Below are 14,598 nucleotides of genomic sequence, written 5' to 3' on the forward strand. Positions count from 1 at the left end.
AGTTCAAATGAAACACTTATTGGAAACTGAAATTTCGAATAAACTGATCGTACATTTAATTTAAACTCGTTTCCACAAGGAGAAACGTCTTACTTGTGGTTTACCTTTTGTAGTGAGACACTGATTGGGAGTTATGTTCGCAACAATTATTCATTTTACATTGTTTTCACAAATGTTGTTACTCCTCCTTTTATACCGGTTTTGTTTTTTATGTCGTTTTCTCTTAATTTAATCAGAGTAGCGGTTACTCTTTTTGTTGACATTCATGTGGTATTAATAAACACAGCATTGTGGTATTCTTCGTGAATCAGATGAAACCTTGTCAGCCTGTTAATCCTGGATTTCATTATTTAGCCAACAAAGAGAAACAAGCATATTGAATCATAGTAACATATATATATATATATATATATATATATATATATATATATAATTATATTATACATTCATAAAATAAAATATCTACGGATTGATTGATTATTTTGGTAAAGTAAGTCATACTGAATCTTAAAATGGTTGATTCCATGTTGAAATATTGAAATCTGAATTTAGAAGTGAGGATTAGTGCAAATGGCTGCCCGATGTTGCAAAATGTAAAATTTCTACCGATTTCTGTTGGTAGGTTCAGTAAGCTTTTAGACAGTAATATAAATCTTATTTTCGGATATCCCGTTTTTTACGATTTGAAATCACATTCATACCTCAAAAATAACGAAGTTGAGGGTGGTTCCTTATTAAATAACACTGTCTTACTAACGTAGTGTGAAAGCAACTGCTTACACCTGTGACTTAGGCATCATTGATGAGATGTGGCCTCGAGTAAATATATGGTCTATAAGAAGATATTGCATCCAATGCTAAAATCCGTTGCTACTGAAAAATTGGAGTTTTGTACAGACGGATTGCCGTGATCCCAAAATAAATCAAGTTCTTATACGAAGAGGAACCCATTTCCTAATTATCAACCCCCCTAGGAACGTTTTACTAAGGGATATCTCAAACAGAAGGTCAAAGACATGAATTCAATAAGGTCCTGTCTGGACCTTAAAAATATCAAGGTATTGATTCGATAAGTAAGTCTTCAACCTCTGCGATGGTCATTAAGAGGTACCAGTCAAGTATTGACGTTTCAGGCCGGATGTGGTTCAACCAGACTTTTAACATCCATTCATTTAACGAATTTCTTGACGTCTAGCACTTTATAACATAACCTTTTATTTTTAAACTGAGTTATGTTTAAGAGCTGGCGTTTGGTAATTCAGTGCACAGTTAAAATCTGGTTACACTGCACTAAAATTGTTTTATTTCATCAGTCAGGTCCACGAATCCACTCTCAATAATGTTTGTTTCATATTTTATTAGATATCTTGAACCATCTATACATTCTCCTGAGCCAAACAAAGCAAATATGGAAAAGCACACTGGGTAGTCTGAAATGTACAGATACCACTCCTAAAATAGTGACGACAACAGTTTAAATTAGTGCATGGACACAGTTTTACCCACATTATCCTACACAGTATCCAAGAACGTAACAACTGATATTTTCCCATAGTGAACAGAAAGACCCCATTTTGTTCTTTAAAAAGTTCTTAACTCGTTTCTTTGTTGAAAATGATGACATGTTAGTAACACTGAATTATTTAAATAATAATAATCGTTTTATAAAAAAGTAATTGAAAATTTGGGGAGGGGGACCGGACCCCTTGGATCCCCTCGCTGGCTACGTCCTTGGTGTGTATTGTAGTGGTATCACCTAATTATGCAGGCACTCGCAACATACTGTAGTGCATGTTACAGTTAGAGTGCAAGGTGGTCAGCCCCTTCAATTTTCCGGAATGCAAGAAGACCAGGATTTTACTCGTGACTCTTCTATAGCCTTAGATGGCTAGGGGCATTGTACTCCTCAGGGCTAAAGTATGAGAAAGCTTTTTTTGTTGTCCCCACCCTTAAGAGCGGCAGTTAGTTGTAGCCTGTCACCCTGCCGGGTCTGCTGTTGTCTGGTCGCTCGTGTTGACAGCTTCGGTTCAGGTAAGAGGGTTCACCTTTTTCCAAAACTTGCCAGTCATTGCCATTGTCAGATATCCCACACTGAGCACAAATTAACCTCATTTCTTTAGTTATAAGTGTAATCAAAACTATCCAGATTATAAACAAATTTGCCTCTGTGAAAAGATTGTAGGACCTCCTGAGTCAGAGTTTTGCAAACACAAGAAGAACTTAGGTATTTCAGTTCAAAATCCACCCAACATTTCTAATTTATTCATTGCAAAATGAGTAGTATTTTCAACGTGCTTGATCAAATGTTTTTCTTGTCAATAAATTGTGACTCCTCAGACTTATATAAAGTTCCTTTTTTTATTCCGAATTCGAAATACAAACAAAATGTGAAGTTTTTCATTATATAAAGTTATTTATTAAAGTTGCGTTAAAACAGCAAGGAAATTACGTTATTTCCTTTATACAGTATTTAACAAAAGCTCACTAATTCAGAGTCATGCAGTACAGAACACAACCAATATAGATCAATCAATATAAAAATAATACGAGTATTTTTCAACCTGTAAATTAAATATTGTGATTTAAATTACAGTTTTCCTTCAACAACTATTTTAAATCGAGGGTACGAAAAAGTATTCCTTTTTTGTCTTGAACATTGGGCCTAAAAACGAATATTTAAATATTACTCTAAACTGTAATTAGCACAAATAACACACATCTATCAGTAACTCAATACTTGTGCTTCTACTACCAAATATTTAATTACTTTTACATTCAATAACACTTAAAAGGGGTAACAGAATTCCAAATTGCTCATTAATCAGTGTCAAAGAAATTTCAAAATCATCCATGTATAAGGGAACCACCAATCTGCACAACTTAAATTTTCAGTTAAACATTTTATTTAATGTTTTACTTAATTATTAGTTGAAACACTTGCCGCACATGCTTTTTAACAAAAGAACAAACATTAAAATTTACAAAATCCTCAACTTGGTCTGTTTTGTCAGTTCACTCAGATCCTTGCAAAGTCTTATATACAAAAACATAAATAACACTGTACTCATTATATTCTGTGGTAGTTTAATTAACGGCCTTTGACGAGAATGGGGATCGGTTAATGTCCTTATGTTATCTTATCTTATCTTATCTACATTGCCTCCGGCCATCCAGTGCAGGGCGACGATAAAAAACCACCCATCGAGATATTGCATATCAATTTCGATTGTATTATTTACACAGCATCGTTGATACGGACTTATAGAGAGGTCCGGGGGATCATTTCCGTTAGTTCCGAGGTCCGACGCTAGGGCACACCACGTATCTGTGATTGTGACCGTTAAATGATGTTACCAGCCAGAAGGGCGGCAGTCGAACAATCGGAGCACATTTACCATTTCTACGGGAATATTGCTCATACTGCCCCGTATTCTACTCCTGATAATCAGACTTCACTCTTAATTAACTCGTTAAGGGCTTCTAACCTATTGCAGCATGTATATGCCTACAGGGCCATCCTTGTTATTACAGACAGATAAAACATATTTAGGCTACACCAAACTTTTAAACTGACGTAATTTTCCAATAAGGCGGTCAAATACACAAGGACAGCTATCACTAATTAATTTGGGAGTGGAGCTTACACACGGGGTGGCTTATTGAGTATAAAATACCCTCAACAAATAATGGGGGAGTCCTCCTCCAAGAAATTGTTGACCTTGTAAATGTCCTCCAACTAACTGGGTGAAATTTTTAAGTTTGTCTCAAAATTTCTGGGGGGGGCTTGAGCCCCCTGAACCGTCTCTTATATACGCTCATGCAACAAGATAAGATCATTTCACTGTTCCTGTAAGAACATTCCTTCGGCTAATCGGCTTCTGCTGAACCCATTCTACCTGGTCGAGCTTTTAAGTCTAACAATCAATCAAGTGCCTTCAACCTACACAGTCCCTCCATTGATAACATCACAGCTACTCAGTCATGGAACATTTACGTTCTCCATGAACGCCAGATCTTTAAAATAATTGTTTGGATTCTTATTCTTAGACTGGTGATGAAATGAAAAACCGGTTTGTTATGAGGCGAAATTAAACTCGGCCCCTTAACCTCTTAAAATAAATATAGAAAATAAAGATACACTATAAAATAAAATATAATCAATCACAAGGCAATATTTTGCGTGGATTTATCTTGGTATAAGTGTACACAACCACATAGACTACGAATCATGGAAATACTGGAGGGAATCTGCTATAATTTACTTCGGGGATACTCCAAGGCTATATCAATATTGGACCCTTTTCTCTTTACTCTTTACTCTCTTCCTGAAGAACAACACGTGCTATGTATGAGTGACGTTTATTTTTAAATGTTAATTTTAATTTGAAAAAATTAATTAATGCTCATGGGGTTGTTAAATTTTTGTCTCAATAAAATATAAACCTTTAGTAAAATTTAAAAAAGGTTAAATAAAAAATAAAAAAAGTAGTGGAGTATTAAATAAATAAATACTTATTTTCCAACATTTACATTCATGTTTACAAATAAATGAAAAAATTAGGAAGTCACTGACCAAAAACAAATAGCTGGTCAGTGTAACAGATAAATAATACACAAATAAACAGTTTATAGCTTGCTCTCACATAAAAAAACTAAAAGGTTGACTAACAGACTGCTTTCCGCGACGTCTGCACAAGACTACAAAAAAAACTACAACCAAAATAAATACGTATAGCAGACGTTTATACAATATGGAGTGACTAGGAACTAATTAGACAATGCAAAGAATAAAAAACTGTTAAAAAAATACAAATATAAAATCTTATGTACTAAAATCATAAATAGTTTTACAAAAAATGTATAAACAAATATATTGAAATAATGGAAAATTATTAAATTATTAAACTCCTTCTTATCAATGATTAATATTTATTACACTTTTCTTCAAATAAACATAAAAAAATTAGTTTTTCTTTTATTCTTAAGTAATATAACATACAATTAGAACCACATTGTGTTGTGTGTGTATTATATACATTAAATATAACACGCAATAAATATTAAGCAAACGTTTAATTAATTTTAAAACCAAATACTTATTGGGCTTTAAGCTCATTGTGAGCTAAAGGCGCACACTCTGCGTTTAGCCATAACTGTTGTGTTTCCGAACATTTCCGCTAGGATGCGTCCAAATGCCCTCAGCCGGTTTTTTGTTTCACTCCGATATAAAAAGAAAAACATCTGGTAGACTAAGGCCTGCTATTCTTGTACCGTACATCTGGTATATCTTGTTCTGTTTTAGTAAACGGCGCGGCTGTGTATCGTGTGTGTTGGTTACGAATCAGAACTTGAAATATTGTTGTTCGGAAGTGAAAACTACGGAAATGATTGTAATAATGATAATTCGTTTTGGGAGGATAACGATTTAGTTCGTGTTTGTGTCCTATTATTTAAACTAAACGTTTATTCTGCAGACCAGAATGAGGGAGTTTAATTTGTTGATTCCGAGCCCACTGCAATATGCCACTCGACGTCAATCAGGAAATCGGTGCATTTATTGTTATTATGAATTAAAACCAGTTTTCCTCACTGACACAGAAGAATCTCGCCTGAATACTAGTAGGTCTTCTGATAATCTCAGTAAACCTTAGCCTGAATACATTTTTATTTTCAAACATAGTCTACATGTTTCATAGACTAAAAGTTTTATTTTTATGAACATGAACATTTTGTTTACTCTACCGAATCGGTATCCTATTTGTATAAATAAATATTCTCATATGGAACATTTCTAACTTATTATAATTTTATATTTTAATTACAGTTGTGGTTTTAGTAAATTGAATCCATATCACGTTTGAAGTTATAAACAAGTTTGGTTTAATATTGAAAGAGTGCTCCTGTTTCTTTCAGAATTTCAACGTGTTCTCAAATACCATTTGTAAGTATGTAAGTATGCTTAGTTTCTAATTTATTTAATCATAGATATTATTTAATTTGAATGCTTGCATGATTTGGTAGGTAATTATTATGATAGGTCACTGTAGTTAATTATGTATAATTCTTGTTCATAGTACTAGACTAATGGAAATAATGTTACGAATATTATAATATTATTTTATTCCTATTGTATATAAAAGCTAAATACCGCACTGACTTATCGCGATATCTCCGAAAATACGAAATGGTTTTATATGAAACTGTACATATGTCCTTCTTAGTTTTTGGATTTTCATTTAAAAATGTTACAGCCTAACCACGGAAATCCACGATGATTTTTACCTATTATTTTTACATCCAGAATGGTTTAAACAGGAAAATTGCCACTAAGGCTCTTCATGAATGTTCAATTTGAGTGATGTGCACGTTTTCATAACCAATTGAAAGAACTCTAGGAAAACCGATATATCACTGACCTGAAGTCTGTAGGAACTGAGTTGGTATCATGCAACAATGCAATGACGAAAGAATCGGTGCATGATAATATCAATAGTTTTAACTCGCGATGTAATAACCTTGTACGTTGGGTAGAGTGAGATGTGAACACGTGACTTGTTCTCACAACTATTACAAGTGTTAGCGATATTTAGGAACATGTCGACAATAACGTAAAGGTCCCTGCTAATTTAATTGTTGGAACCTCAATGGGCGAAGCCGCAAATGAACTCTAGTAACAAATAAAAACAAGTGACTAATTTTTCTTGCAACATAAAAAAAATCATTGAATGTTTTAAATTTCCAATAAAACTCCATAAAATTGAACGGATTTGTATATTTTCGCTTAAAAAACAAATACTTTATAAAATTCTAAATGTGGTTTTTAATGTTAAAGAAATATTTAGGAGAGGTGCGAGTTATTTGGTTAGAAGTAATTTAAAAGAATTTACTAAATTTGGAAAATAAATAATTTTACAAACAGTAGAGGGTTTTAAGAACTAAAATGAGCTACTCACCATAAATCTAGAGTTGTTACTCATTTGACTACTATGTAAACATCAGGAAGTAGAGTGACAAGACTTGAATACATTACCACAAATTATTTTCTCTCTATTGTACAAACAAGTAGCTGCTGTCTTTTGTTTTAATAATGTGCTACGAGTATTTAGGTGATGTCGTGTTGGAATTAAAGTGAATTAGCTTAATTTCAGGCTCCAATAATATATATTACTGATACTGATGGATCTTGTATTTTTTGAGTATGATTAAAATCCAAGTTTTGCATTTCAGAACCAACTCCTAGGGACCGCTTTGGCAGTAGGGCTATTTGTAGACTATGTATTTTACGAAGCTGGCAAAAGTCAAAAATGCGTGTTTACATTTCAGGAGGAAATTAGGGGACTTGACAGACTATCGCCTAGGGGTAGTAAGAAAGAGGGGGGGGGGGAATTCCCGACGTCCAGTTACAAGGAAAACCCCATATTAAACTTGTTTGTCTCTCAGTCGCGCGCCTCGTACGCTACTATCAGGTGTGAAGTGTTGTTCTGTCCGCTCAATTAATATTGTAGATACTGGAAGAGAGAATTCTACCAGGAAGGTGAGTTTGAACCTTGCTATTCTCTTTACTAACATGTAATCATCTCTAGATTAATCTAAAAAGGCATATCGTAAAGTTAGTTAATTGTTTTTATCAAGCCGCAAATTGATTTGAAAAGTGTTATTTGTATTCGCAAACTCTTATAGTGTGAAGAGTGCAAGTATCGTCTGCCCGTTTGAGAGAAAAATTCAAGCATACATATCACCAGCAATTTAGTTTAAACTGTTTTCGTACAGTGATTAAAAAGGATAAATAAGTACTCTGTTCAGGCGAACTACTAAATAAAAGTAACGTTGATGGCATTCGATCATGTGATTATACCGACAGTATGAACGTTAATGACTGCATGATGAATTATAATGTCTAAATATTTACACAAATGGAAGAGAAGATATCACAGGATTTGTAAAATTCTAATTGGAATCCTAACTTTAGTCGACATCGGAGCGAGAGATAAGCAGAATATTTTGATATACTTTATATTAACTGTATATTTTGTATGTTAGTATAGAAACATATTTTATTCAACTAGTTTATAAAATTACACAAAGAAGGTAATTAAAATAATAATTGAAATTGTGTAAAATGTTATTAAATAAATAAATATCTATTCTCCCCATGAAGTCGTACTTTACAAAACAAAAATGATTCATATTTAATTTTTTTTAATTCTTAAATCAATGAAATAGTAAAATTATACTAATTCTAAGATTTAGGCTGACCCCAAAAGGAAACTAATAGGGCCCCTAAGGCTAGTAATTAGCTCATCTAGGGGTTCCATCATAATAATTATAAATATTCCAAATAAAATTAGTTCTGAAGCATTAGTTTATAATTAACAACTATACTATGTCATAACAAACAAACAATAAACAACAAAAGATTTGATTTTATGCCAAACCTGATTCATGTCGATGTAGGCCTACTAATCTACAAACTGAATTAATGAAATAGCACAAAAACAAAACAAAACAAAATACTAGACCTTTTTGTATTTACTAAAAATAGGTCTACTTTATTATACTAAAAAACTATTTACAATAATAAAGTATAACATACAAAAACAAAACACTTTCTGTTCGTAATAAAATGTCTATATCAATCATATTTTACACGCACATACACACATAAATACAGATACATACAATACATACACACATGCATACATACATACATGCATACATGCATACATGCATGCATACATGCATGCATGCATACAACCATGCATACATACACACATGCACACATGCATACATACATGCATACATCCATACATACATGCATGCATACATACATGCATACGTGCATGCATACATGCATACATACACACATGCATACATACATACATGCATGCATCCATACATACATGCATACATGCATTCATGCATGCATTCATACATACATCCATGCATACATACATGCATACATACATACATACATACATACATACATACATACATGGTATGTATGTATGGTGAGTGGCTGGCAGTCAATGAGTGAACATCTATCTCCTGTAGTGTTCCATTATCGTTTTGCATTTTAGTTTCTTACTGAATTCTATCATGAGTGTAAAGTGTGCTTCTTGTTCTGAAGAAATTATGGATGACAATTTTGTGTCCTGCACGTCAGTAAGAAAATGTAAGTTGCATTTTAATTGTGCTAAAATTGCTGAAAATACATATAAGCAAATGGGTACTAGAAGGAAAACTTATATATGTATTTTATGTAGAGATGAGCAGGATGAAGTTGAGAAATCTAAATCAATTTTGTCTGATTCTCAGTTTTCTAAACTTGAAAATGTTATTGACAAGATAGTGCAAAAAAGCCTTTCAGTTCATGTAGAAAAAAATGAGCAAACAATTAGATACAAAAATTTCAGAAATGCAAAAATTAATTGATTTTTGTTCAGAAAAATATGATGAAATGATTAAAAAGTCAAATGAGCTTGTGATGGCAGTTAAAGATGTAGTTAATGAAAATGAAAATTTGAAGCTAAAGAATGTTGCTCTGGAAAAACAAATATCGTTCCTTAAAACACAATGTGAGAATTTTGAACAATACAGCAAGTTGGAAAACATCAAGATAGATGGAATACCCGAAGTTAAGGGTGAAAATGTAATGAACATTGTAAATAAACTGTCTATTGCTGTGGATGAGCCAATTGTTTTAAATATGGATGTGCAGGCGGCTCATAGAATCCCGTCAAAAAAGGAATCTGCTATTAGACCAATTGTAATTAGACTTAGCAATCGACAAAATAAGGAAGCCATTCTGAATAAGGCAAAAAAGGCTGGTTTAAACACATCTCATTTTGTTGAAGGGTTTCCGTTAACAAGAGTTTATGTAAATAACCACCTAACAGCATACACAAAAAATTTGCTGTTTGAAGCTAAAAAACTCAAGTTGGATAAGAAGTGTGAATATGTTTGGGTTAGCAACTGCGTAGTATTTGTAAGAAAAAGTCAAGGGGAGCCTGCTGTTCGTATTTCATCCAGCCAGGATATTGAAAAATTCAAAAAAAGTGGAAATGTGTAATGTGCACAATTTGACTTGTATTGACATTGACTTTGTTCGGATAAGTAAATGTTAATGGATAAAAATGATAATTTGAACATTTTTTTATGTGAACATTCAGAGTGTAAGAAAACATTTTGATGACTTGCAGATATTCATTGATAGTTGCAGCATGAAATATAAGATTATTATTTTAAGTGAAATTTGGATCTTTTCTGAAGAGACAAACAAGTTTCAGTTGTCCGGTTATGACATGATACTACAGCCCAGGATAACTGACAGCTCAGGTGGAGTGATTGCGTATGTGGACCAGAACTTGCAGTACACTTATCAGCAGCTACCACTGATAAGCCCAGGCCATTCAAGTTGTTCTATCTCTGTGTCTGGGTGGCGTCACTATACAAGTGTCAATCTATGGGATTTACCGAGATTATAGATTAATTTTTTTGGATTTTTTAAAAGAATTGGAAATTGTATTAGGTAATAAGTATGATCCTTCACTTATAGTTGGAGATATAAATCATAATTTATTGAATGAATATGATAGAAATACGATATTGTATAAAAATTTAATATCGTCGTTTGGATTTAAAAGTAATATTAATGAGCCTACGAGGGTAACTACTCATAGTAGCACTTGTATTGATCATGCACTTGTGAGAAATTCTAAACATATTGAGATTAAATGTAAAGTAGTCCATTGTAACTTTACAAGCCATTTTGGCATTGACGTGGTTTGCAATATAAAGCCAAAATGTGAATTAAGAGCACAGTATGGTACATATTATGTTGATGAGATGTTATTAAGTAGACAATTATTAATTACAGATTGGTCAGATTTATTAAACTCACGGGATGTAAATAGGGCTTTGTTGATTTTTTATGATCTGTATAATGAATGTGTAAATAAAGCAACTAAACTAGTTAAGTATACAAGTAAAAATAGAAACCGTAATCCATGGGTAACAAATGAGTTAATTGTAAAGATAAATGAAAAAAATAGATTGTACAAGTTGTGGTTGGTAAATAGGCAGGATTTTGAAATTTTTAATATTTACAGAGACTTGTCTCGAGAGATTTCCAGGGATATAAGACAGTTAAAATTAGAGTACTACTCTAGAGAAATTGAAAAATTAAGTAAAGACTCAAAGAAACACTGGCAAGTTGTGAGGAGAATTATAAAGAAAAAAACAGAAAATATCTCTTGTATTAAGATTGATGGTTCTACAGTTCAAGCATGTGATAATCCTAAATTAATTGCTAATGAGTTCAATAGATATTTCACAGAATACATTGCTTATTTGAAGCATGAAAATTTTGGTGAGGATGTAGTGGTGCCCCCCAGGCTACCGGATGTAAATTGTGAAATGAGCTCAATTAACATAACACCTGCACAGGTTTGTAATATTATTAGAAATATGAAAAATAAAAAGTCAAGTGGTATTGATAGCATAAATATTATTACTATAAAAAATAATATAGATATTTTTGTACCATTGTTGTATCATATTTTTAATTTGTCATTGCAGGCAGGTACTTTTCCAGCTAAACTTAAGAATGCTGTTGTTGTTCCTGTGCATAAGGCAGGAGACAAACAAGAAATTTCGAACTATCGTCCAATTTCGCTCTTGAGCTGTTTGTCAAAAATATTAGAGACCCATGTAAAAAACAACCTTATGGAATATTTTATGAACAATAAATTATTTTCTCAAAATCAATTTGGATTCATACCTGGAAAGGGAACTGACCTAGCTATATATCAGCATGTGAGTGAAATTACTAAAGGAATTGAAAAAAATCAGTTTATTGTTGGAGTGTATTTAGATTTGGCTCGTGCATTTGATTTTGTTGATCCATATATTTTGGTTGAAAAATTTAAAGGCTATGGTCTGAAGGGCATTCTCTTGAAATGGTTGGCTTCTTTTTCATGTAGTGGAAGGCAGGTTGTAAGGATTAATGGAACTATGAGTAATGATTGTGATTTAAAATATGGTATAGCGCAGGGAGGAGTACTTGGTCCTCTCATGTTCGTTGTATATATTAATGATCTCCTAAAATTGAGGATACATTCAAATATTTACTCATTTGCTGATGATACTGCTATTGTTTGTACAGGATGTAGTTTTGATGTGTTAAAGTTCCGATTACAAAAAGACTTAGACAGTATTAGTCATTGGTTAGCAAATAATAAGTTATTGATTAATGTAAACAAAACAAAATGTATAAATTTTTCATATAGGAAACTTGCTTCTACAGATGTTTTAAAGTTGATATGTCATAAGCATAGCTGTGTTTATTACTGTAAATGTGATGCAATTGAGTTGGTGACCAATATTAAATACTTAGGTTTAATAATTGATAGCAAACTGAAATGGGATTTAAACGTTCAAAGCTTAAATACCAAACTAAGAAAAATAAATTATCTGTTATATTTCACAAAAAAATATATAAAGTCAGAGTATCTTAAAATGTTGTACATATCGTGGTTTGAGTCATCTCTGAGGTATGGTATTGTGCACTGGGGTGGAACTTATCCTACAATATTGATGCCCTTACAATTAATGCAGAGATTTGCTGTTAGGAATGTATGTAATATGACTAGATATGAAAGTGTATCACATATGTTTATGGAAATAGGCATCTTAAATTTACAGCAACTCTATGTTTTTTCTGTATTAATGTTTACAGTGAAAAATAAAGAAATGTTTGAAAATAAGGTTTTTCTCAGAAATACTCGAGCATCCGTTACAAATACTCTGGTTATGCCATTCTATAAACGGGAAATTTCCAGAAAACAACTGAATTATAAATTGTTAGAAATATTTAATAAATATTTAAATGTTCTGAATGTTGTCCGGGGCGGTACCTTGCCAATTCTGAAGAGGACAATCAAAGCCATGGTTTGCAATGCATAATGATATTTTGTTGTTATTTAAAGACGTCCATTGCTTGTTTGGTTACTAATGTTTATTTATTTAAAGTTGCTGTGAAATGTAAAAATATTTATTATAATGTTATTAAATTAAATTCTATGATTGTTGACATATTTTAAGTTTATTTGTTATGTATTAATTGTTATTGTTATGTTACTTATATTGTTAATTTCGCTTGTTTGTTTATTAATGCTTATTTATTGAGGGGTTGCAATAAAATATTAAATATTTATTAGAATGTATAAAATTAAGTTCTATGACAGTTGAGTTATAAATAAGTTCATTTGTTATGTTAGTTATATTGTTAATTTTTTGTTATTCCTTCTTGTAAGTTATTATATATATGTATAGTTTGTTGTTATAAAGATATATTGCTTATAAAATACAGGGAGATGGTGGTAGAACAAAGACTGCATATATGGCCATATAGAATGAAGTGTATAATAATTAAATTATAATAACCCCGCACGTGCGAGTGCACATGGGAATGATAAAATGTTAAACAATTTTTTGTTGAATAAAGTTTTTTTGAATCAAATTGAATTGAATTGAATTGAACATGCATACATACATCCATGCATACATGCATACATCCATACATGCATACATACATCCATGCATACATACATACATGCATGCATACATATGCATACATCCATACAAACATACATGCATGCATACATCCATACATACATGCATGCATGCATACATACATACATGCATGCATACATACATGCATGCATCCATACATACATACATGCATGCATGCATACATTCATACATACACATACACGCATGCATACATCCATGCATACATACATGCATGCATACATCCATACATACATGCATACATACACACATGCACACATACATACATACATGCATACATACATGCATGCATGCATGCATGCATACATGCGTACGTACACATTCTGCAAAGTAACAAGTGGTTTTCAATTGGTATTGTATGTTCCTCCCCAACATGTAATACCATACTCTAATTTATTATTAACTAGAGCAAAGTTAAGAGTCCTTAGAATACTTTGAGGACACATGTCGAGGTGAAAATACAAGAGACGTATACTTGTTAGAATTTAATTTTCAATATTGTAAGATGTAACTTCGAATTTAAATCTTGGTCTAAAAAAAACTCTTAAAATATTTTGTGCTGGTACTTTTTTAACTTTAGCATAAATACTCCTTTCTAAACAAACTTGAATTTTTTAACAAAGTCTTTTTGCACATGAAGATTTGGCTCAAAGAAAAATTAATATACGTAGTTTTTCCGTACTCAAGACCAATTTATTCTTTCTACACCACCAGTTAAGAACATTTAAACCCATTCTCATATTACAAGTTATAATTTCCATTGTTCTTCCTTATAGCAGAGAGCAGTATCCTCTGCAGAAGCTGTAAATACAATGTATTAACTGGTAAACAATACGAGTTATACAATATTTAAGGTAGGCCTAATATTCACAGGTGAGCTATATATCTCAACAAATTTTCAAATAAAATGTATCCCAAATTGTACGCCCTACACATTTTAGTCTTCTTACTTAGACTATTGGATAAGTCTCAGCTCTCTAACTGAGAGATCACGGGTTCAAATCCCGG

The 14,598-nt window shown here is 32.2% G+C and overlaps 1 protein-coding gene across 1 annotated transcript in view; it reads left to right on the top strand.

The window, feature by feature from the left end:
* The first annotated feature begins 5,277 nt into the window (after positions 1 to 5,277).
* The window catches only part of LOC124367368, a 39,299-nt gene continuing 29,978 nt past the window's right edge, over positions 5,278 to 14,598 (top strand). The window contains 2 exon segments of the mRNA XM_046824131.1: positions 5,278 to 5,941; positions 11,052 to 11,054. The gene's annotated coding sequence lies outside the window, so the exon portion shown is untranslated.

This window comes from Homalodisca vitripennis, chromosome 8 (genome assembly GCF_021130785.1).
Source record: "Homalodisca vitripennis isolate AUS2020 chromosome 8, UT_GWSS_2.1, whole genome shotgun sequence".
NCBI classification, from domain to species: Eukaryota; Metazoa; Arthropoda; class Insecta; order Hemiptera; family Cicadellidae; genus Homalodisca; species Homalodisca vitripennis.